The 25,397-nt window shown below is 40.2% G+C and overlaps 1 protein-coding gene across 5 annotated transcripts in view; it reads left to right on the top strand.

Annotated features, from left to right (window-relative positions):
- DTD1 (D-aminoacyl-tRNA deacylase 1) overlaps positions 1-25,397 on the top strand; it is a 252,963-nt gene that overhangs the window by 205,118 nt on the left and 22,448 nt on the right. Inside the window, exon 6 of one of the 5 annotated variants that reach the window (XR_013157180.1) lies at positions 11,003-11,290. The exons of the other annotated variants lie outside the window; for them this stretch is intronic. The gene's annotated coding sequence lies outside the window, so the exon portion shown is untranslated. The remainder of the gene's footprint in view (positions 1-11,002; positions 11,291-25,397) is intronic. 5 annotated transcript variants of the gene reach the window in all.

Below are 25,397 nucleotides of genomic sequence, written 5' to 3'. Positions count from 1 at the left end.
TTTACTCTTTTTTTCCATACCCTGGATAAAAGGAGCATCAGACACAAGATTTTCACAATCACACGGACACATTGTAAAAACAGTATCATTATACGATCATCTTCAAGAATCAAGGCTACTAGAACACAGTTCAAAAAAAAAACACAATTTAACAGTTTCAAGTACTTCCCTCTAGCCACTGCAGTGCATCATAAACTAAAAAAGAGTATTTATATAATGCATAAGAATAACCTCCAGGATAACCTCTTGACTCTGTTTGAAATCTCTCAGCCACTGAAACTTTATTTTACTTCATTTCTCTCTTACCCCTTTTGACCAAGAAGGCTTTCTCAATCCTATGGGACTGGGTCCTGGCTCATCCCAGGGAGTTCTGACCCAAGTTGCTAGGGAGATTTGCACCACTGGGAGTCATGTCCTTTTTATTTCTTTCTAATGCCTAATTTCTCTGACTAGAACTTCCAGTGCAATGTTGAATAACAATGGTGACAGTAGGTATCCTTGTCTTGTTCCTGATCTTAGAGGGAAAGTTTTCCAGGGGTGGTTTTCATATATACCTATGCTGGTTTAAAAATATTTTGTACTCCATGTTATTTTTTCATATTTTTAAAATTCTTTATTTTATTCTACTCTACTTGTTCTGGTTTGCTAATGCTGCTGGAATATACCAGAAATGGAACGGCTTTTAAAAAGGGAATTTATTAAGTCACAGATTTACTGTTCTAAGGTCATACAAATGTCCAAACTAAGACATCCAGAGGAAAATACCTTGACTCATGACAGGCTGATGTCTGTCACATGGGAAGGCACATGGCTGTCATTTACTGGACCTTGTTCCAGGTTCCATTGCTTCCAGCTTCTGAGGCCAGTGGTTTCCTTTCTAAGCATCTGTGGGCCTTCACTTAGCTCTTCTGGGATACAACGCTGGGTTCTGGCTTGCTTAACGTCTCACAGGAAGGCACATGGTGACATCTGCTGTGCTCTCCATCTGCAAATGTCCATGTCTCTAGGCATCTTCTCTCTCTGTTGGCACTCCAAGCATCTCCAATTGCCTGCATCTCTGTCAGCTCTGAAGCAACTATGTTTTCTCCAAAATGTCTTCCCTTGCAAAAAACTCCAGTAAACTAATCAAGACCTGCCTTGATGGGCGGAGTCACATCTCTTTCTAATCAAAAGACCCTCCCCCCAACTGTGTGTGTCACACCTCCTTGGAAATAGTCCAATCAAAAGATCACACCCACAACTGGATGTGTCACATCTCCATGGAAACAATCCAAAGTTTCTGCCCTACAATAAAATTAGGATTAAAAGAAACATGGCTTCCCCCATAAGATTTGATCAGGAAAAAGACATGGCTTTTCTGGGGTATGTAACAGCTTCAAACTGGCACACTGCTCTAATCTATGTTTCCTTCCATCGGCTTGCTTTGAGTTTAGTTTGCTCTTTTTCTGGATCATTCATTGCGACGTTAGGTCTCTTATTTGAGAGCTTTTTCTTTTTTAATGTAAGCAATTAGAGCTGTAAATTTCTTTCTTAGCACTGCCTTTGTGGCATCCCATAAATTTTAGTATGTTGTGTTTTTATTTTCATTCGCCTCAAGATATTTCCAAATTTCCCTGGTGATTTCTTTGGCCTATTGTTAAAGAGTACATTGTTTAATTTCCACACGTGTGAATTTTCCATTTCTCCCTCTGTTATTGATTTCTAACTTCATTGCATTGTTGTTGGAGAGAGTTCATTGTATGATTTCAGTATTTCTGTATGTATCAGAAATTGTTTTGTGATCTAGCTTACGGTCTAGCTTGGAGAATGATCCATGTGTGCTAGAGAACAGTGTATATTCTGCTCCTGTTGGGTGAACTGTCTACGTATGTCTGCTGGGACTAGTTTGTTTAGAGTATTGTTCAAGTCTACTCTTTCCTTACTGATCTTTTGTCTAGATACTCTGTCCATTATTGAAAGTGGTTCGTTGAACTCTCCTTCTATGAGTATACAGCCTTCTATTTCTCCCTTCAAGTCTGTCAATATTTGCTCCATATATTTTGGGGCTCTACTGTTAGGTACATATATATTGATCATTATATATTGATAATTGTTCTTGTCTCCTTGTTTAATTGATCCCTTTATCAATATATAATGATCTTCTTTGTCCCCTGTAGCAGTTTTTGACTAAAGTGCATTTTATTTGTTAATTACATTGCTACCCCAGCTTTACAACTTGTATGATATATTTTTTAAACTTTCTTTTAAATTTGAATATAAGGTGAGTCTCTTGTAAAAAGCACATAATTGAGTTTTTTTTTTTTTTTGATCCATTGCACCTTTCCTTTGGAGTGTAATCCAGTTGGATTTCAAGTCAGTGCTAATAATGCAGGACTTTCTTTAAGTCTTACACCTTTTGTTTTTTTTTTACTGTGAATTCATTTGGTAATACCTACTTTAATATTTATTTGATTTTTTATATTGTACCATATATCCTTTCTGAATATTTTTTCTTTGTGGTTACCATGGGGTTAAAATTTATCATCTTAAATATAACAACCATTTTTTATTTATTGCCAACTTGACTTCAATAACATACACCTATACTGCTCCTATACCCCTCAAACCCCCACCTTTTTTTTCACCTGTTACAAATTATAGGTTTGTACATTGCATATCAAAAACCATGGCTTTATCATTACTTTTTATGCATTTGTATTATAACATCGGTAAGAAGAAGTGCAGTTATATATAGTTACAGTCACTCTGAGTCACTGTCTATTGTCATTTCCTTTCACTCAGAAGAACTCCCTTTAGCCTTGTTTGTGGGGCAGGTCTAATGGTGATTAACTCCCTCAGCTTTAGTTTATCTGGAAATGTCTTAGTCTTTCTCTCATTTTTGAAAGAAAGTCTCCCCAGATAGCAAATTCTTGGTTGAAAATTGTTTTCCCTCAGCACTTGAAGTATTTCAACCCACTGCCTCTGTGCCTCCATGTTTTCTGATGAGAAATTGAGTCTAACTGGTACTTCCTTTTGTAACACTGTCTTTGTCCTTTGCATTTGATAGTTTGACCACCATGCGTGTGCTTCATGGTGTCCCACAGGTCTCTTTGAAGCTGTTTGAGCTTTTTTTCTAATTTTTTTTTCTTTCTGTTCCTCAGCCTGACTTGTTTCACTTGTCTTGTCTTCACGTTCACTGATTTGTTTTTCTGCCAGCTCCAATCTGTGTTGAATTCCTCCTTCTGAGTTTTCATTTCAATTGTTGTAGTCTTCAACTTCAGTAGTCCTGTTTGGTTGCTTCTTAAAATTTCTGTCGCTGTATAGTGATTCTCGTATTGTTCATTCATTGTTTTCTTAATATCCTTTAGTTCTTCCTCTGAATTTTCCTTCAGCTCCACATTGAAGATAATTTTTAGAAATTTTTGGTCCACAGTCCTGTCATCTTTGTTGATATTTTCTGGATTTGTAGTCTCTTCTTTGGGATGGGCCACCATTTCCTGTTTCTTTGTTTGTCTTTGGTACACTGTGCTGTATGTTTTAATATTTCAAAACGTTAACTCTGGGATTTAGTCACTTGGCTGTCTATTAACTTGAATTTGTATGAGATTTTCTTGAGTACCAGGAACTAACAAAACCAAATAAACCAATGTAAAACACACCTTTCACTGTCTTTGCAAATTGGCTTTGGTTGGCTGGTGCTCCCTTCTGAGTTCAGCCCCCTATCCACAAGGTCAGCCCAAGGCAAATACACAGTACAGGACCCTCTCTTTCTTTTCTGTGCCTGTGACTTGTCCTTGCCTGTGCTTCCTTCTAGCCTTAGGAGTTCCCCTGTCTGTAGGAATCTGAAGCTCCCTCTACTCCCTAGGTAAAGACTGCCTCCCTCTTCCAGGCGTTCCCCTGCAGGTAATCCTTTGCCCCAGGCCTCTGGACTCAATCGTTTTTTACACTGCTTTCCTTGTCTCAAGCTGCTTTTGCCTGGAGGAGAAATTCTTGGAGTGGAGAGAAGTTTCCTAGGTCAGTCTTTCCAAGTCTGAAGGAGACCAGGGATCCAGAAAGGGAGAGTGAGCTGCCTCCACCCTTTCCTGGGGAGGTCATGAAGGAGGGGCATCAGGGAAGCCAGGAGCTTCTCCTGTCTCTCTTTGAAGCTGTGTTTTCTTGATTTGGCACTCACTTCAGAAGTGCAGCACTGTTTTCCAAAGCTTCGTTTTCTTGATTCAGTACTCACCTTGTAAATGTAGCCCTTTAACTGTTTTCTGTAGTTTTGAAGAAGTGTACTGTCTTTAAGACACCTCTGCTGCTTTTGCCTGGGGAAGGCTGGAACAACAGCTGCCCTTGGAGCCGGACCCCAGCGATCTGAAGTAGCTGATGTAAAGCAGTGGTCAATGGTCAGGTGATACCCCTGGTACTTGGGCAGCTTTGGTCTTTGTGTCCTTTGGTACTAGCAAACTGCACCAGGATGAGGGTTGAGGATTTTATTGCCACCTGCCATGATGCTGGGGGATTGGTGATTTTAGCAGCTGCTGGAAAAGTGAAATTCACAGCTGCTTATCACAATTTACCAGCCTCTTCCTCCCACTCTTCCCTGGATGCTGAACAGTGTCCTACTAGAGTCCGGAATTTTAAAATAGTTGATTCAGACAGTTCCTGCCTATTTAATAGTTGTTTTTGTGGGAAGACAGATTCCTGGAGCTTCTTACTCTGCCTCTTCCCCCAATCCTCTCTGTTAGACCAGTTTTCGTAGGTGATTCCTTAAATCTGTGTCATCTGAGGAATTAGCTGTTAAAATCTCCCATCAGCTGAAGTGGTTGGAATGTTTATTTGAAAATTGGAATCATAGAACTTCACATTATGTCATATCTAGTAATTGTTGGTACGGTACAGAAGTTATGAAAACAGGCAACATTTTTGTGGTTACTTGAGCATGGAGTCTGCAAATTAAGTGGTTTTTCCAAGATGGAAAGCTGCTAGTGACTGAGAGGTAGATAATGGAACCCCCGAGTGACTTGTCTGCCACACATGGGAAACAGGGAGAACTGTACCATTCTTCCCCTGAAAATGCCTCTTCTGCCACACAAATGTGCCGTCATTCTAACTTGTAGTAGTTGCTGTGGTTTATGACACCTCTTTTCAGGTAATAATATATCAAAACATTTTGAAATAATTTTATGGCAGGGTGGGGCATTTCATGAAATAGAAGTCTGTTGACCTTCCAGAATTCTGATTCTTCAGGACTCTGATATTGTGATCATCTTTGACCAAAATAGAAGCACATTTACTTGATTAAATGGCCGAGACATGAAGGAAGGCAGCTTTCGAGATTCCTTATATAGAAGAAACAGGTGATGATTTTCTGTTACACTTGGAAATCAAACCACCACACCTCTGCCCCCAGATGTGAAAGAATAATTTGTTTAGATGTGCTTCTTATATGTAAATAATATCATTGTCTCTTCTGTGATCTAAATGAAAATTCAATTTGATTTTTATGGTGTAGATCTAGTGGAGCATATATCAAACTTGGTATACCGGTAAATCATTTTTATTTCACAGTTCTGGTACAACTTTGAAAATGACCAGATAGATGTTCTAACACTGACTTTTAGGAACATCACATAACAACAAAATGCAGATCAGACATAAAACATACTTAACCCAAGCCAAATAATCTCATTTACACCTTCCTGCAAAAAATCTTTTAAAAGGCAGGCCTCATGCCATATAGAAGCAAGATAAACATAGCCCTTTCCCACTTGAATCACCTTTTTATTAATATAGGATTTTTAGGAAATGTTTAATCTGTTTTTAGCATATTCTCTTAATCTCTCTTGCATTTCTAGCGTTCTGTCAGCAGTTGCTTAGTTCTGTTCCCAATAGGTGATTTTTGAAAAGTTTATTAACATGTGGAGTACAATTTATTTTGGGGTGTGGAGCAGATTTTATTCCTAAAGACTCATTAATTTTTCCCTGTTATCTACAATGTATTTATTTGTTTAATCCTTGAATACACAGAAAGTAGTTTTGGAATTACTTACCCAGACCTCTACAAGCTATAAACCTACCAATATAGTTCAATATTTTTTAAAGTTTGTTTTGTCCTTGCTCTGTCTCCTCAAAACTTGTTTTTTTAAATTATTGTGATAACATATATATAACATAAAATTTGCTATTTTAATGATTTTAACTGTACAATTCATTGGTATTAGTTATATGTACCATATGGTGCTACTATCACCACCTATTACCAGAACATTTTCATCACCCCAAATAGAAACTCTGTACCCATTAAACAATAATTTACTTTTTGTCTCTATAAATTTGCTTATTCTGTGTATTTCATACAAGTGGAATCATACATTATTTGTCCTTTTGTGACTGGGTTATTTCATCTAGCATAATGTTTGTTTTCAGGGTTCATGTTGTAATATGTATCAAAACTTCATGCCTTTTTATGGCTGAATAGCATTGTTCCATTTTGTGTATGTTTGACATTTTGTTAATCCATTTATCTGTTGATGGGCTTTTGGGTAAGAGTTATATTAATTTACATGTTGTATCTAACAGCCTTATTAAACAAACTTGCTAATATTTTGTAATGTGTAGGTTGTCGGACTCTCCATATAGATAGTCATAACATCGAGAATTATGACAGTTTTATTTCTGACATTACAATCCCTTTCGTTCATTCTCTTTTTTTTTCTTACTGCATTGCTTAGTGCTACAGTATAATGTTGAATAGAAGTGGTGAAAGCAGACTTCTTTGTCTTTTCCAAATTTTAAAGAAAGTGATTCTGTTGCTTTACCGTTGAAATGATAATTCTCATAAGATTTTCATTTTTTCAAATCTATATACTGTTTATCAGGTTTAAGGACACCCTTTTCTATTCCTAGTTTCTTAAGTACTTTTATGACATATGGATGTTGAATTTTTACCAAATGGTACTCATTTGTGGAGAGATCCCCAATTTTATACTTTTAAAATTGACTAAATCATCATTTACATCAATTTTGTGACTTGAGTGTGAATAATCAAATTGTATTTTGTGGGCCCAACTCATGTCCATTATGGGTACATTCAGAAGGCAGCACAGTTAAACGTTGTGCCAGATAGATAGACCTACTAGGGCTGCTTTAAGTGAACAGGCTGTTGTCAGTGTAGAAGCAGTAGGTGGGCAAATACAAGCATCTTGGGTAAGTGGCAGGTCAGTGCTCTTTAAGTCATCGTTCAGATAGAGGAAATTTTGAGCATGTACAAAACTTGTATGTCAGGTTCTCTTGAAATCTGAAACTATTACCTTATTTTTCTGTGACCCTGAAAATGAAAACAATATCAAAATGAATGTGGGAGATTTAATTATTCAGTTAATGAGATCAATTTTTGTTTGTGTCTGACTTATAGAAGCAGTTACATTGCTTTACAGCAGAGTTTCACAACCTCAGCACTGTTGATGTTAGGGGCCAGGTAATTCTTTGTTGTGGGGGCCGTCCTGTGCATACTATAGGACTTTAGAATATCCCTGGCCTCTGCCCACTGGATACCAGTTGTTCCCCTCCAATCTCAACAACCAAATATGTCTTCAGACTGTACTAAATGACCCAGGGCAGGTATATACTAAATTGACTCTAGTTGAGAACCACTATGTGGGAGCCTCATGCTGGACGCTTGGCTATTACTGTACTTGCTGCTTTACTAAATACCAGTTTGCCGGTTTGAATCAGTTGTGGACCCCAGAAAAGCCATGCCTTTAATCCTCATTCAGTATTGCCGGGTGAGAGTGTTTTGATTGTTTCCATGGAGATGTGACCCACCCAATTGTGGGTTGTAATTTTTGATTAATTAGATGGTTTCTATGGAGTTGTGTCTCCACCCATTCAAGGTCGGATTGCTTATTGGAGGCCTTTAAGAGGGAACCATTTTGGAGAAAGCTTCAGAGCCATGAGAACCCAGGCAGCCAAGAGACATTTGGAGATGAAAAAGAAAAACACACCCCTGGAAGCTTCATGAAACAAGAAGTCGAGAGAGAAGACTAGCAGACGTCGTCGCCATATCTGCCATGTGCCTTACCAGTTGAGAGAGAAACCCTGAACTTCTTGAGTGAAGTTGGTACCTTAATTTGGACATTTTCTCAGCCTTAGAACTGTAAACTTGCAACTTAATAAATTCCCCCCCTTTAAAAGTCATTCCATTTCTGGTATATCACATTCTGGCGGCTTTCAAACTAGAACAACCAGCAACACATGGACCAGTGACAGTGATGGTTAGATTTGGGAAAACATCAGTCTCACCTACACTGCTGAGCCTGGCATTCACAAAAGCGGGAATGTTTCAAAGGACTCAGGGTTTCCAAAATGTTATTTCATGGAATAGAGCTCTTGCCAGGGCAGTCATAAGAATAAGTGATGATCCTGCTCCAAATACTCCAAAGGGAGTATTTTCTGCAGTCAGCTTTGATATCCAGAACATGATTTGGGTTTCACACATTTTTGTGTCTAAAATTCTTGGTAATACTTGCATGTAATTGTGCGGAGTAAAGTGCTGAATATAATAAATGGCTTGTTTGAGTTACTTAATAACATGAGCAATTGTTATAGGTGAATTTACATATGTTAATGCATGTATGCTGCTATTCCATTGTAGAGTAAAAGCATTTTTAAACTTATTTATTTTGTATGCTGTATGGTGGGGGTCACATTTCATTCTTTTTCCATGTGACTATCCCACTATTGCAGCACCATTTGTTGAAAACTTTTTGGGAATGGGAGTGGGCAGAGCAAGGGCCAGGAATTGAACCTGGGTCTCCTGAATGGCAGGCGAGAAGTCTACCACTGAACTACCCTTGTACCTCTAGTAAAAGCATTTTTACTTGTTGTTTCCTGCACTTTGTGGTTTGATGAGTTTTGAATATATTTTCTAAAAGTATCAAAGAAACAAAAACCAAAGTTGCTTAAGTGATGAAGGGTGCTTTCTATATGTAGCAAGGAGTTTTAGAATCTCAGCTCATGATGATGTACATTTTCCATTTATCTTTCTAATGTATTGGCTTCTCTCATGATCCCAAAATGGAGACCACATTCTTAGGCACAGCATGTAGACAGCAGCACCCAAAGGCAGGAATGGAAATGTCCTATCTCATGTCCCTTTTCATAAAATTCCCAGAAGCCCCTGGCAAACTTGCCTTCATGTTTAGTGACTGGAATTCTATCACATATTTTTGTCTCAGTCATCACCTGGCAAGAGGAATATAGTGTGAGTTGTACTAGTCAAGTCTCTTTCCAGGCCCCCCCATGAAAAGACCTGGCTGGTCTGGGAATGATAAACTAAGTGGGGATTCTGTTAGCAAGGAAGAGTGGTGGGTGGGCAAACAGGAGCATCTCCCACTGTGTTGTGTCTGTAGTGGTGCTCTGACCTCAGTGTCCATAGTTCAGGACGTGCAGTTTGGTGGGGTACAGTCTTCTTTTTCTAAGTAAGAATGACATGCTTCCTTACTTTAATAAACAGTTTTTTGTTTTTTATCTATTAGTGTAATGAACTGTTGATTGCAAACATTAGTCATGCTTAGAAGCAAAGATAGGCCAGCCAATTCTAGGTACAGCATGGAGTTTCCCACAAACAAAGATAAGAGGGCAGCAGCAAGTGTCAGAGATGGGCTGTGATTAGAATAACCACTTGCCAATGTTCATGGCCCATGTTGGCACAGGTTAGATCAGTTACCATCTGGAGTGTGGCAGTAGGCCATTGAGGCTCAGAGTCTACACCTGATCCCAGTGGCTTACACTGAAATCATGGAAGACCAGTCTGGAGCACCCTTGCAACTGCCTAGAGGAGAAAGTGGAAGAGGGAGCTAGAGAGTGGTCCATGTGTGTACATGACCTCTTAATGCCCAATGACCTTTCTTCTAGTAATACCCTGGAATCTCGGCCAGTTGGATTCCTTCCTCTTGGGAAGAGAGGCAGGCAGAGGGTGCACACTTTCGCTCCCCTGTGCACATGTTTAGGCCTGATGAGAGGCATCTTTAAAGGCCTTCTGACCTAGCCTCGAGCATCCTGACTTCATCTGGTGGTTTCAGTTTAGAAATTTTAAGTGTAGTGTGGATGGGAAAGAAAGCTTCCTGCCTTTGTCGTCCCCTGTCAGCAGTCAAATTTGAAAATTGGGGGTTGGAAGGGGGTAGGAATGCTGGGAATTTTAAAGATGATAAAAGTTTAGAATGAGTTGTTCTTTTGTCACCTGACTTCTGCTGCTCCTTGGCTGCTTCTGGTCCTCACATGCTAGTGCTATATGAGATGATTAGTTTACATTTAGAGAGGCTTGAGATGGAGTGTGTCCAAGCAGACTCTCAAGAGTTCAGAAATCTATAATAAAACCGAGGCACCTAAAATAAGCAGATACTTAGGATTGTGAGTGTTCAGAAAAGCACAAAAGACAGAGGATGGAGTGTGTGTGCAAAACTTGTATTGTCCTACTTCTGTACTTTGTGTGTGATTCTGAGGTAGTCAGTTCCTTGTCCTCAGCCGTATATGGAGAATTTCAAGGCTAAAATCCGCAGTTCTTTTGTTTTAATGCTGTTTTTTTTTTTTTGGTGAGTGGCTAATACTAAGTGACATTATATTTTTCAAGTTCTGCAATTTTTTAATAATGAATTCAAAATTCCATTGGTAAATTCTTAGTTATCAAAATGTACTATACTTTAATGTGCAGGTATCATCTTACATCTCAACCATAGTTTACATAACTTGTTTCTAACCTAGGAGGTGACTTGGTATTAAATATTGTAGCTATTTTAATTTTTCTCCAAACTGTCCCCAAATAAGAAGAGCTTATCCTCCTTCTTGGTGAGATTTAAAATATTTAAAAACATTATTTCAGTTTTTGCTATTTCATTTTTGTGTAAGATTTCCAAGGAAAGACATCCATAAACTGCCAGTCCTTACCAGGATGAGTTGGTCTTGAAATCTGACTCACACATCCTTTTTCTGTCCTTTCAGTTTCCTCTTCTAAGCCAAAGTTTTGTGTGGTTTGTTTCTATAGGGTCTGGCTCTCCAGTTTGACCAGGAGGTCTGCCCTTTGCAGGAGCCAGCTTCTAATAGCAGATTGGAAGCCCTATTCTCCCTTGAGTAAGAAGCTGCAGAACCTTCACAGTGAACTTTCCAAGTGCCTGATGGCCAACCTACCCTGTTTATGAGGACTCTTATCTTGGCCAGTGTTGTCATCATATCATGCCAGCTTTCCACACAATTAAGCTGCACCAGAGGTCTTCAGGAAATGATAGTGATGCCGTCCATTTATCTTCCATGCCCACATCTTGGTCTGTTTCTGGTATGGTATTTTCTCCCTTAGAATCCAGACAGTCCCTCCATGGTGGGTTGGAGGCACACACCAAGCAGAAGCGAAGCCTTCCATCCCTTCTGTTCTCTGCCTTTTCCAGGCAGATGGATGCCCTGGTCTATTCTGGAGAGCTGGCATCTTTGTTCTGCTCCCTTGGTCCAGCTTTCTTTGCTTTAGGAGAGGAGGTTGCTTTGTGCCAAAATGTTGAATTTTCCTAAGTTTGGCTCGTTTGAGAGCCTTGCAGGGTCAGGATTGTATTTCAGTTTACAGATGCGGAGTAGGAAGGCTCTAGTCCAGACATTCTGTGAGTAACTACTTAAATCTGAAACTTAAAAATTTATCTTGCTGTTCTGACCTTCCTAGTGACAGCAGAGGGATTTTCTTTTCATGCTTTGTCAAATTACTTCTTTGACTATTTATCCAGAAATGTTCCTGATCTTGATTTTAGTAATTGGAAATCATGCCATTTATTTGTCAGCCTCTGAGCCTCGTGTTTATATTAATTCTTGTCATGAAATTTCATTGTACCAGTAATCTCTTGCCATAAACACCACAACAGGAGTGGGGCGGGGAGGGGAATAGTGTTTTTGCCAATCAAGTGTTCTTTCTTACCAGGTTGCCGATGTAATTCAGTCAGTTAATCATCACTGTAAATGTCAGCTGCTGTCATTGAGATTTAGGTACCTTGTGCATGGACATGAAGAGACTAGAAATCCTGGAGTGTTTCTGCAGGAAGCCAGTTGGAATGAGTGAGAATTCTACACCTCCTTGTCATGAAGTTGGACTCAGTACAGAGAGTCACTCTTTTAGTCCCTGAGACAGATCCAAACTGTCCCAGAGGCTTTGATAGAATTCCCAACATTTTCTCTTCCTCCTTTCCCTTTTCTTGGTGGACAATCTGGCATGCTGCTCTCCCCTTCTTGCAGTAATTAATGCTATTTGTTGCATTTTTGCTCACAGCCCAAGCAAAGGAAATGGGGGACAGAGTGTTTTCTAAGATGTGAATTGCAGTGGGTGGATGGAAGGGTTTTTCCTTGGAGCTCACTTTGTCTTCTTTACAGAAGGATGTGAACAGTGTGGAGCCTGAGACAGAAGAGCTGTCATTTTGTGTTCCATAAGCCTGTTGGCCTCGGTCAGCAAGGAGCCCGTGAGGATGGCATGTGGCCTCATTAGGCTGGGGCTGGGAACGAGTGAGTGGTGATGGCGTAGTCCTTGATGATGCACCATGTAAAGAGGGCCTGGGACTTGGCTGCCACAGGAGAAGCAGAGAGTGCTGACTGTGAGCTCTGGAGCTGCATGCCAGATCCTCGAGCTCTGGGGGACTATGCAGTGGGAACCCAGACGAGGGGTTTCATCACCCCAAAAGAAAGCCTGTACCATTAGCAGGCACTTCACCATAATCACATGCCTCATAGCCCTAGCAACCACTGATATACTCTCCATAGATTTGCCTATTTTGGACATTTCATATACATGGATTCATAAAATATGTGGTCTTTGCATCTGGCTTCTTTCACTTACTGTATGGTGTTTTCAAGATTCATCCATGCTGTAGCATAAACTGTGTTTTAGTTTGCCAGGGCCATTATGTCAAATACCACTAACCAGTTGGCTTAAACAACAGGGATTTATTGACTCACAGTTTAGAGACTTGAAGTCCAAAATGAAGGTATATTCAGGCCATGCTTTCTCCTGGAGTCTCTAGTGTTTTGGTGCTGGTTTACCGCTGTCCTTGAGCTCCTTGGCTTGTAGATGCAGCTCAGCATCTGTCACATAGCATGCTCTCTCTTTCTCTCTCTCTCTTTCCTTCTTTGGCTTCTCCTGACTCACTGCAGCTGAATTTCCTCTGCTTCTAAGGACTTCAGCCATGTGGATTAAAACACCCTGATTCAATTTGGCCTCATCCAAATAGTATCTTTGAAGGTCCACTTTTCAAGTGAGTTCACACACACAGTACTGTGGGTTTGTTAGGACTTCAACACATCTTTTGGGGTGACATGATTCAATCTGCCATAGACCAGAACTTCATTCCTTTTCATGGCCAAATAATATTCCATTCGGTGGCTATACCATCTTCTGTTTATCCATTCATCTGCTGATCTGTGAAGCCTAATGCCACAAGGGAGTGAGGCTTATAGGCCGTTGGGTTAGCGTTTTGTCTCCATCACTTCTGCTAAGTTCAGGATGGATCTGAAGAGGATGAGGTGGAGTAAGAGGCAACATTATGTAGGGACAGTAGTCTCTGTGAATGTTTTTCAGACTCCAGTAGGCATGGAATGTTGTTTATTTTTTGTTGACAAAAACTCATTAGAACCCAAATGTATAAAGCAGATAACAGTGGAGCTGCTCTTGCCGATTGTGGAGTGGAGGGCCTAGAACCCCATCAGGGGCTGCCTTTTTAAAGTGGCTGAAAGTCTGCTGCACTGGTCAAAGAGGGTTTCCTCACAGAAGTGTGTCTGGCTGGAGGAGACCAGAGTAAGCAAGAGATGATGTGGGGGGTTTGAGAAAACCGAGAATTGGGAACTGATAGTTGAGAGAGCAGGATATTGAATTTTAACTTTCTAAAATAGGGCAGTTCTGGGTGACATGGAAGGAAGTTCTGGGTGGGACCCTAACTGGAAATAGTATCAACCAGGTGACAGCAAACCCTGGGACCAGAGACTTCTATGACTGGGGGCTCTGTGGAGGTCTGTGAAGTGGGTAGAGGATTGTGTGGCCCTGATTATGAACTCCAACAAAGACTCTCCTAGGATGGGGAAGGACAAAGCTTGGGACAGCAGAGGAAAGCCAAGAAGGCAGCCCTCCCTGTGGTCCATGGGCAAGTCAGGGGAGTGTGAGTCCTGCAGTGGAGGGGCCTTTGGGGAAGCACCAGGTCTGTGTGGGAGAGGTGGCCTCCAGTCAGGCAGCAGAGAGGCTTATGGAGAAGTGGGGCCTCTTTATCCCAGAAAGGGGTCCCAAGGAGCCTGGCCGAGAGAAGGGGTTTGTACCTGGCCCCTCCATCAAGTCCAGGTCTGGCCTCCCGTCCTGGTCCCCTCACCCACCTCTGTGTCTGCTTTAAACCCCTTTCTGGACCACAGAAACTCTGGAGCGTGGGGTAGATGGAAGGCAGTCACAGTGGGGTTTGGGTTTAGGTCAGGGCAGCAGCATGGTATGGCAGGGCTGGCTTTAGTCCCTCTCCCAACAACCTCCCTAGGCCCTCTCCAAAGCCACTTGATGCAGTCCAGTTAAAAATTACTGTCCAAACTCTGAAGATAAATAAGCCTTCCAACCCAGCGTATCTCAAAATTTAAGGTCCTTATGTATCCCCCTGGGGATCTCGTTAAAAAGCAGATGCTAATTCTGCAGGTCTGGGGCTGGGTCTGAGAGTTACCATATCTGACCAGCACCCAGGGGAGGCCGCTGCGGCCGTCCAGCCCCATTGGAGTAGTGAGACGCCAGCCTCCCTCCACATGGAGGGTTGCTCCCTGGTCCCTCATTTTTGGTGTCTGGATGAGATGCAAAAATCTGCAAAGCAGACAGAACCAGGATAACCAAAGGAATTTGGCCCTGAAGTTCTCTTACCTTCTCAGCACCTTCTTTGCATGAGAAACTCACAGCAGAGCCCATATAGGAACCCTACCAAAGAGCCCTTATAGGGCCGTGGCGGGCTTTCTCCTAGCACAGGCGGTGCTGGTGCATGATGCACGTGCCGTGCTGCTCCCTGGGGTCTGTCTACAATAAAACAGTAAGATGGCTCTGAGCATTCATTGCTTTTATCCTCTAATTTCATTGTTAGCAAACTTCTTTCAGGAGGTGATAATTCCTCATAGTGTCCTAAAAAATGAATCTTAGCTAATGACAAAAATATCTTGAGTGGGGTAGAGCAGCTTTTGTTTGTACCAAAACTCTAGCTGATGCTTTTGTAAATACGTTCTCTCCCACAGAAATGGAATTCCTGCAAGTTTTGTGGTAGGCTGCTAACATTTCTTTTTAGAAATAAGTAATGATAATAAATATGAGATTTCTAAGAAGCTTTGCCTGATACGTTTTTGGTTCTTAGTGGGGGTCCACAGATGCGATTCTGGGAAGATGACACGAGCCAGGTGCCCCCACCCCCAACCATGGACCTTCATGGCTGGAGCTGCAGCCACATTATCTGAAGTGTCTTTATAAAACTCCCAGAGAGCGCTTTGTTTTCTCTGTCAGGCCGTGTACTTGAGAACTGTACACCTGTGATCAATAGTAGCTCTTTGTTTCCTTCAGGTGTTCTGTTGGAGGCAAGTGAGATTGTTGAAGTCCTTTGGGCAAAGGAGAGACTGGAAGGGAAGTGCCGTCACTGCTGTGTGGTTTAAGCAATATTTATTCCATAATATTTGATAGCTGAAAAAGAATTATGTAACACACACATATGTATAAAGCACAGTGATAACGTGAACCCCCAGGATCTGCTTCCCAGCTTAAGAACTAGAGCAGCTTCAGTATCCAGGACTGTCCTGGTTTCCCACAGCCCATCCCTGTCTCACCTGCCAGAGATGCCCACTCACCTGTGTTCACCATCCCCATGCTTCTCTCAGGTGTGTGTCACGGAGCAGTATGTTTTGGCTACCTTGTCCGAGGGCATGTTACATGGTGACATTTCGGTGCTGTCTTCTGTACTCTGTTCTTTTCTCCTGTGGTCTGGCCTTGCTGTCTGCTCACAGGTTTCAGCATCTACACATAGCTTGATCCTTTAACCCCAGTGATAAATAGATGGAAGTGCTAGTCCTTGGTTACTAGAGTCATAAATTTCTGATAGTTGCCTCTCAAATTGCCAATCGATTTGCATGTAGCATATCTCGGTTATTTAAAGAACTCTTTTCTTGTGGACACTTAGATTGCTGCTCCGCAGCTTTTCCTATTAGGAAAACCAGCTTTTTCCAGTCAGCCAGGTATTACCCACAAGTTAAATCTTAAGAGGTGAGATTGCTGGGTCATGATGTGCATTGAAATGCACACTGCCAACTTGTGCGGCCAGGGTCCAGAGGGACACTTCATCGTCAGCTTGTAAGTGTTCCTCTCCTCAAACACTCACAGAGGCTCAGTGTTGTAACAGTTTAATCCTTGTCAATTTGATGAATCATAAATTATATTTCATTGTCTTTAGTTGCATTGATTTAATTGCTAGTGAAATTGAACTTTTTTTTTGTAAGCTTACTGGTCATTTGCACTTCTTCACATATTTGTAATTGCTTGTGAATCTGAATTTTTAAATCCAGATAAGTTTGATTAATTTCTTATTCACATTTTATATTTCCCCATCCCGTTATTAGTCTTAGAATTTGTATGACTCATTTTACTGGTTATGTTACATCTTTATTACTCTCTCAAAGGCTGGAGTTCTTCCATGAATAATGTATTTATTCATCCCCTTTTTAGAGGATGGGATGAGGCATGATATTTTTTGAATTCCTGCTAGTTTGGGAATGTCTACAGAATATCTGGGTCACCTTCTCTTATCTTCAAACAGTGTAAACATTGTCCTGTTGGTTTTCTTACTCCTTTCTATTCCCTATTGGTCACCACCCAGTCACTCTTTCCTTCATTCAGGAAATGCCAATGCCCTGTTAGTGTTTTCCTGCGTCCTGACTCTGCTAGAGTCAGTGGTGCGGGAGAGAAGTGGGTGCCCTTGGTGGGCTCTCTAGTCTTGCATTTCTCCAATGGTCAGTCCTCTGAGGGTTGTTCGGAAGCCTTTCGTGAGTCTGTGGAAATGTCCGTCTTTGATTTCTTTGCTTATTGCTTTTTCTGCATCTGCTCTGATCTCTCTGTTTATAATTTCTGTCCTACAGATGATTGGATTTCCTGTATTGAATTCTTAAATTTCTGCTTTTTTTTTTTTTTTTTTGCTTATCATCTTTTCCTTGGAGTTCCAGAAAGAATTACATGAATTTAGTTTTCCGAATCATGATTTTAGTTTTTTGTTGGGCTAGATTGCTTGTTAACTATATCTACTCTTTTTCTTTCTTAAATTTTAAAATTTTAAATTGAAGTTATTACTTTAATTACTTTTACTATGCACATAATAAAAAATAATGTACCTAAATGCTTTTAATGAAAAATGACCCCAACCCTTCTCTGCCCTTTTCCTCCTGCCCCTTGGCCTGTTCGCTACAAACTTCCACCTTTAACATATTTTACTTCTTTGGGTACTTTCTTTTCTTTCAATAAATAATAAACATGCTATTTCTTAATTGATTAATTTTTGACATGACTTATTTTGTGTTATGATAATTGAGAACTTAGCAGAGCACTGTTAACTCCCCCCACCATCCTTTATATCATTATTTTTAATTAAATCACTAAAGAATATTTATATTGTTGTAACTCCATAACTGTTTGTTACCACCATTGTGTCCTGTGACTTTTTTCCTTTTCTTTTCTGGGAGACTATAGTTGTTTTTTCTTCTTGAAATCTTGTTGAAAGCAGTGTTCTCCTGCTCCCCAAATCTGTTTCTCTAGTGCTCTCTCTAGTGCCCCTGTCCATGGGGTCGCCCTCTGAGCCTGTGCCTGGGCAGCTGCATCCCTGACTGCGGGCAGCTCTGCTCACTGGGGCCTTGCCTGGGCATCTCTCTTGGGTCCTGCCCGTGGGTTCTGGATCCCATGTCTTCCTCTTTTCTGGTTTATTTTTATTCTGCATGATAATTATTCATTGTTCCAAATCTGCTCTCTTGCATTTGTGAAGCATAGACCAAGTGGGGGAGAGGTTGGGAATTGAAGAAACATTTTGAATCATTTAAAGATCAGTATTAGTTTAAAAAGCTCATAGACAGATTTCTGTAACCAATTATGCTTTGGAATACCAATACTGAAATTGTTTAAGTGTCCCCTTAAACTTTGTTACAGTTCGTGATTGTTAACCAGACATATGCCAGTAGAGGGATAGGTACTGAGGAGAACTGGATTGCCTGGTGTTTCTGCCTTCAAATAGCTTATGGCCTAAAACTTGATGAATGCCCCCAGGCCTGAAGAGAGAACTGTTCTCATCACGGGTGGGGTGGACAGTGCTCCAAAGTGAAAGGAGTTAGGCACAGGTGGTTTATTTGGGAGGTCTTCCAGGAAGCACAGGGAGGAGGGGTGGGAGGTGAGACCAGGAGGAGAAAGGCTGGCTAAGGGTGTATTAATTAGCGGGCCTGGAGCCCCACCCTGGGCTCACTCTGGAAGGCCGGGTGAAATATGCCTCAGAGGTGGCCGGGTGAGGGATAAGGAGACTGTGCTTTGTAACCTGCTGACTCTTGGCTCCTCTGGTTGAGGGTCACTTTTGTCCTGCGAACGCCCAAGTGTCACTCTTTTCTGCGGCCAGAGAGTGCCCTCAGACTTGAGGTTGCAGGTGCTTGAGGCAGGAGGTTGGGAGCCCTGGGGCAGTTGTCTGTTGCATCTGTCTGCACCTCTGGGCATGGGTGTGGGGGTGGTGGTGGGGATACAGGAGGAGCCTGGCAGCATTGTCACTTGGGGCGACCTTGAAGGGTTTGAGGGCCCCTGGGCACAGCCTCAGTTCCTCTCACCATGGCCTGAGGCAAGCAACCCCCAGGGCCTGAGGGCTGGGTTGGTCAGGCTTGTATCCCGCAGGAGAGGAACAGGCCACAGGAGACTTAGTGAAATAAAAAGTGTATGTGAAAAATAAAAATTTAAAGTAACAAAGTGTATGTGAAAGGCAGCTTAAAATCTGCATCCTCCCCTTTATTTTGCATGCCTAAGAGGGTTTTTATAAACAGTGGGAAATTAGAAAATAAAATTAACTTGCACGATTTCAGATGGAGACAGATGCCTGCTTGCTTGATTTAAAAAAAATTCCCACAAAAACCTCAAGCAGCGTTAATAATGTATGAAAATTAGGTACCATGTGTGTACTTTGCTTCATAATGTTTTTATTAAACAGCCAGTTTATTTAAAAATAACACAACAATGGAAAGATGATTGAGTTAGGAAGCCCCAGGAATCAGTTACTCTACCAGAACAACTATTAAACAGGCTGAAACTGTCTGAATAAATGATTTCAAAACTCTGAAGTCCAGTAAAATCCTGAACAGCATCCAAGAAAGAGTGGGAGGAAGAGGGTGGTAAAGTGTGCTCTGTCTGCATGGATATAGGCACCCACTCCCCACTCTTAAGCCAGGGAACAATGGGATCTGTCCCCTGGTGTAGCTTGCTGGTGCCAGAGAGGGACATAAAAATCCACTTTTCCAAGATCTGGTGGAGGTGGCCGGAAGGGTGGGGGTGAAGGCTGATTGCTGGTCACTACTTTTTATGCCAGTACCATGCTGTTTTGACCATTGTAGCTTTGAAGTATGCTTTCAAGTCAGGTAGTGTGAGACATCCCACTTTATTTCTCTTATCAAGATATTTTTAGCTATTTGAAGTACCCTGCCCTCCCAAATATATTTAGTTATTGCTTTTTCTATTTCTGCAAAGAAAGTTGTTGAGATTTTAATTGGTATTTCATTGAATCTATAAATTAATTTAGGTAGAATTGGCATCTTAACTGTATTTAGTCTTTCAGTCCATGAGCATGATATGTCCTTCCGTTCATTTAGGTCTTTGATTTCTTTTAGCAATTTCTTATAGTTTTCTGTGTATTGGTCTTTTGTGTGCTTAGTTAAATTTATTCCTAAATATTTTATTCTTTTGGTTACTATTGTAAATGGAATTTTTTTTCTTGATTTCCTCTTCAGACTGCTCATTACTAGTGTCTAGAAACACTACTAATTTTTTGCATGTTGGTCTTGTACCCTGCCACTTTGCTATGTTCATTTATTAGTGCTAGTAGCTTTGCTACAGAATTTTCAGGATTTTCTACATATAGTATCATGTCATCTGCAACAGTGGAGGTTTTACTTCTTCCTCTTCAGTTTGGATGCTTTTTTATTTCTTTTTCTTGCCTAATTGCTCTAGCTAGAATTTCCAGCACAAGGTTGAATAACAATGGTAACAGTGGGCATCCTTGTCTTGTTCCTGATCTTAGCAGGAAAGCTTATAGTTTTTCCCCATTGACTATGATGTTAGCTGTAGTTTTTTTCATATGTTCCCATTACCACGTTGAGGAAGTTCCCTTCTATTCCTATTCTCTGAAGTGTTTTCATCAAGAAAGAATGTTAGAATTTTGTCAAATGCCTTTTCTACATCAATTGAGATGTTTATGTGATTTTCTGCTTTGATTTATTGATGTGGTGTGTTGCATTAATTGATTTTCTTGTGTTGAACCAGTCTTGCATACCTGGAAAAAAATCACAGTTTGTCATGGTGTATAATTCTTTTAATGTGCTGCTGGATTCAATATGCAAGTATTTTCTTGAGGATTTTTGCATCTATAGTCGTTAGAGAGCTTGGTCTCTAATTTTCTTTTACTGTAGTATTTTTGTTTGGCTTTGGTATTAGGGTCATGTTGGCTTCATAGAATGAGTTAAGGTGGCTTTCCATTCTCTTCAATTTTTTTCAAGAGTTTAAGCAGAATTGGTACTAATTCTTTCTTGAATTCTTGGTAGAATTCACATGTGAAGACATATGGTCTTGGACTTTTATTTTTGGGGAGTTTTTTGATGACTGATTCAATTTCTTTACTTGTTATTGGTTTGTTGAGGTTGTCTATTTCTTATTGAGTCAATGTTTGTTCATGCTTTTTAGGAAGTTGTCCATTTCATCTCTGTTGTCTGGTTCTTTAGTGTATAGTTGCTCCTAGTATCCTCTCATTATCTCCTTTATTTCTGTGGAGTCAGTAGTTGCGTCCCCTCTCCCATTTCTGATTATATTTCTTTTCATCCTCTCTCTCTCTTTTTTTTTTTCTCATCAGCCTAGCTGAAAGTCCATCTATTTTACTGATTTTCTCAAGGAAGCAGCTTCAGGTTTTGATCCTGTTGTTTTCATGTTCTAAATTTCATTTGTTTCTGTCCTGGTCTTGTTATTTCTTTCCTTCTGTTTGCTTTGGGGTTAGTTTGCTGTTCTTTTTTTAGTTCCTTCGGGTGAACAGTTAATTCCTTGATTTTTTTGCTCTTTACTCTTTTTTAATATAAACATTCAGGGCAAAAACTTATCCTCTCAGTCCCGCCTTTGCTGCATCCCATAAATTTTGATATGTTGTGTTTTCATTTTCATTTTCCTCAAAATATTTACTGATTTGTCTTGTAATTTCTTCCTTGACCCCTGGTTGTTTAAGAGTGGATTGCTCAGCCTCCATGTATTGTGAGTTTTCTGGCCTTCTGCCTATTGTAATTTCCAGCTTCATTCCATTATGATCCAAGAGAGTGTTTTGTATAATTTCACTGTTCTTAAATTTATTGGACTTGGTTTGTGGCCCAACATGTTTTCTGTCCTGGAGAATGATCCATGAGTACTTGAGAAAAATGTGTATCCTGTTGTTGTGAGGTATAGTATTCCATAACTGTCAAATCTAGTTCATTTATCGTACTGTTCAACATCTCTGTTTCCTCATTGATTCTCTGTCTAGATGTTCTATCCATTAATACATGAGGTGTATTGAAGTCTCCAACTATAGTTGTAGATGTGTCTCTTCTCCCTTCAGTGTTGTCAATGTGTGTGCCTCATGTATTTTGGGGCACTGTGGCTTGGTGCATAAATATTTATAACTGTTATGCCTTCTTGATGAATTGTCCCTTTTATTAATATCTAGTGTTCTTTTATATCTCTTTTGTTTTATATTTGAAGTCTAATTTGTCTGGTATTAGTATAGCTACACCTGCTCTTTCTCTGTCCTCAGACATACATTAATTCTGCCCTTGTCCGGGGCAGTGCTGAAGCCTGAGAATATCCACGGTTCTATCTAATGGGCCTTTAGGAAGTTAAAAAAAAAAATCTGTTTCCAAACCAGAACCCAGCCCCCTCCATGTTTGCCAGTCAAGAACCGGAATTGGTACCTGGCTTTATGTGCCCGTTTTCCAGTATTTTGAGCTCATCCATCCAACTCAAAAACCCTCTTTTCGTTTATTTGCTTCTTTTTATTCCATCAGCCCCATCCCCTCTCTGTTGGGGTGAAACTTGTGGGTTCCTTTTGTGCTTGCTTCAAGTTTATTTGTGCTTAGTGCTTGTATTCAGCAATCCAAATTAGTTAATTAAATCCATAATTGGAGCTTCTTGAGCTACCTTCTTTGCTCCAGTAGAAGGGGAACCAACCCTGAGTCAGCCTGCAGTGCTAGTAGAGCAGGGGTGCTGACCTCCATGGCTTAGAAGATTTACAGTTCTGCCTGGGTTCTCGGCCAGTCCACCTATTCCAGACTGTTGTATGATGTGTGTCCTGCCACTGAAATCTCCCAAACAGTTGTTCCAGACAGTTCCTGGCTATTTACTAGCTGCCCTATAAGACTAACTAAATTCCACACCTCACAATACCGCCATCTTGCCCTGTCCTCCCTGTTCCCCATAGTGGATCACTCCTTTTGATTAGCTACTTCTTATCACTGGGTGGCCGTTGTTCCAATTCACCTCAGCAATGCAGGAGACTTAAGACAGTTGCTTTCTCAGAGCTGAGGAGGACGGTTGAAGGGCTGCATTGGCTGGGCAGGGGCTGAGTTAGAAAGTACAGCTCTGGTGAGTCATCAGAAACCATGGAGGCAAGGAGACAGTGTGTTGAAATATCCAAAATGCCGGATGAAAACAATTTCCAACCAAGAATTTTATATCTGGGAAGATTTTCTTTCAAAACTAAGGAAGAGATTATGACATTCCCAGATAAACGAAAGCTGAAGGAGTTCATCACTACTAGATCTGCTCTCCCAGCAGTGTTAATGGGAGTTCTTCAGAGTGAAAGGAAAGAAACTAGACCGAGGATCAAAGCAGCATAAAAAAAAAGGTCTCCAGTAAAGGTAGCCATATGGATGATTATAAATACCAGTACTGATGTATTGCCTTTGATTATAAATACCAGTACTGATGTATTGCCTTTTTTTTGTATGTAACTCCAGTTTTTACTTCTTACAGGTGCTGAAATGCAATTGCATAAAAGTATTGCTAAATCTGTGGTTTTTAACATACAATGTACAAATATATAGTTTGTAGTAATACAAAATAGGTGAGGGTATGAGAATAGAGTATGTGTATGCTATTGAAGTCAAGTTGGTATGAAATAAAAAATGATTGCTGTATATTTAGGATGTTAAATTTTGACCCAGTGGTCACTGCAAGAAAAATATCTGAAAAAAATATCCAGATAGAAAGGAGAAGGGACTCGGTATGGTACAGTATGAAAAATCAGATAAATATGAAAGTAGGCATTATGAGAGGAATTGAGAGATTTAAAAAAAAAACAGTATCAGTCTGATCAAGACTATGCAACAAGATGGCAGAAGAAAGTCTTTCATTATCAGTAGTAAATTTCCTTTTTTTTTTTTGCATGGGCAAACACCGGGAATCAAATCCTGGTCTCCGGCATGGCAGGCAAGGACTCTACCACTGAGCCACCATTTCCCGCCCAGTAGTGACTTTAAGTGTGAATGGATTAAACTGTCCGGTCAGAATGCAGAGATAATGAATAAAAAAAGCACACACAGAAAAACACAAACCAACTTTATACTGTTTACAGGAGATTGTCCATAAATAAATTAAGTAACCTAAATGAGGTGGGCAAAGTCCTAGATAGAAACACACAACCAAGTACACTGGTTCAAGAAGAAATAGGAAGTCTTATCAAATCAGTAAGTAGTAAAAAGACTAAATCAGTAATAAAAAAGACCCCCAACAAGCAACACCCAGGACAGGATGGCTTTTTTTTTTACAGAGGAATTTTACCAAACATTCCAAAAATGATACCAATCCTACTCAAACTCTTGAAAAAAAAAAAAACTGAAGAGGAGGAAACAGTCCTTAATTCATTAGAACTGTAAACTTGCAACTTATTAAATTCCTCTTTTTAAAAGCCAATCCATTTCTGATATATTGCATTCCAGCAGCTTGCAAACGAAAACAGAAATCTTCTAGGAATAGAGGGAAACATGATAAAAGTCATCTATAAAATCCTATGCTAAGACAATACTTAAGGGTGAAAGACTGGAAGCTTTCCCTCTAATATCAGGAACAAGACAAGAATATCCACTGTCACTTCTATATTTCAACATTGTACTAGAAGTTCTAGTCAGAGGAGTTGGGCAAGAGAAAAAAATAAAGGCATCCAGATTGGACAGGAAGAAATGGAGCTTTCCTTTTTTACAGATGACATGATCCTATGTTTAGAAAATCCTGAAAAAACCACAACAAAGCTCCTAGAATGTTTAGAAAATCCTGAAAAAAACACAACAAAGCTCATAGAGGAATAACTGAATTCAGCAGAGGCAGGGTACAAGGACAACACCCAAAAATCAGTAGTATTTCTTTCTGTACACTAGTAATGAACAACCTGAAGAAGAAATAAAGAAAAAATGCCATTTATGATAGTAACAGGAAGAAATCAAACATCAAGGAATAAATGTAGCCAAGGATCTGAAAGACTTGTCCACAGAAAACTACAAGCATTGCTAAAAGAAATCAGAGAAGACCTAAATAAATGGAAAGATGTTCCACGTTCATGGACTGGAAGACTAATTATTTTTAAGATGTCTCTTCTACCCAAAGCAATTTACAGATTCAGCATAATCCCATTCAAAATTTCTATAGCCTTCTATATAGAAATGTTAAATCATCAAATTTATATGAAGGATAAGGGGCCCCAAAAGGCCAGAGCCATCTTGAAGAAGAAGAACAAAGTTGGAGGACTCACTCTTCCTGATCTTAAAACTTATTACAAAACCACAGGAATCAAAACAACATCATACTGGCACAAATAAAGACATATAGGCCAATGGAATTAAACTGAGAGCTCAGAAATCAGCCCTCACATTTATGTCCAACTAATTTTTGACAAGGGTGTCAAATCCACTCAATTGGAAAAGAGTAGTGTTTTCAGCAAATGGTGCTTGAAGAACTGGATTTCCATATGCAAATAAATGGAATGTGGATCCTCACATCATATAAAAAGTCAAGTTAGGATGGATCATTAGATAAATGGGTCTCATCAAAATTGAAAACTTTTTCGCGTCAAGTGACTTTATCAGGAAAATAAAATGACAGCATAAAACAATGGGAGAAAATATTTGGAACCACATAC

Source organism: Tamandua tetradactyla, chromosome 1 (genome assembly GCF_023851605.1).
Source record: "Tamandua tetradactyla isolate mTamTet1 chromosome 1, mTamTet1.pri, whole genome shotgun sequence".
In the NCBI taxonomy this organism is placed as follows: domain Eukaryota; kingdom Metazoa; phylum Chordata; class Mammalia; order Pilosa; family Myrmecophagidae; genus Tamandua; species Tamandua tetradactyla.
The sequence above is the reverse complement of the archived record's forward strand: the minus strand, read 5'-3'. Positions and strand labels throughout refer to the sequence as shown.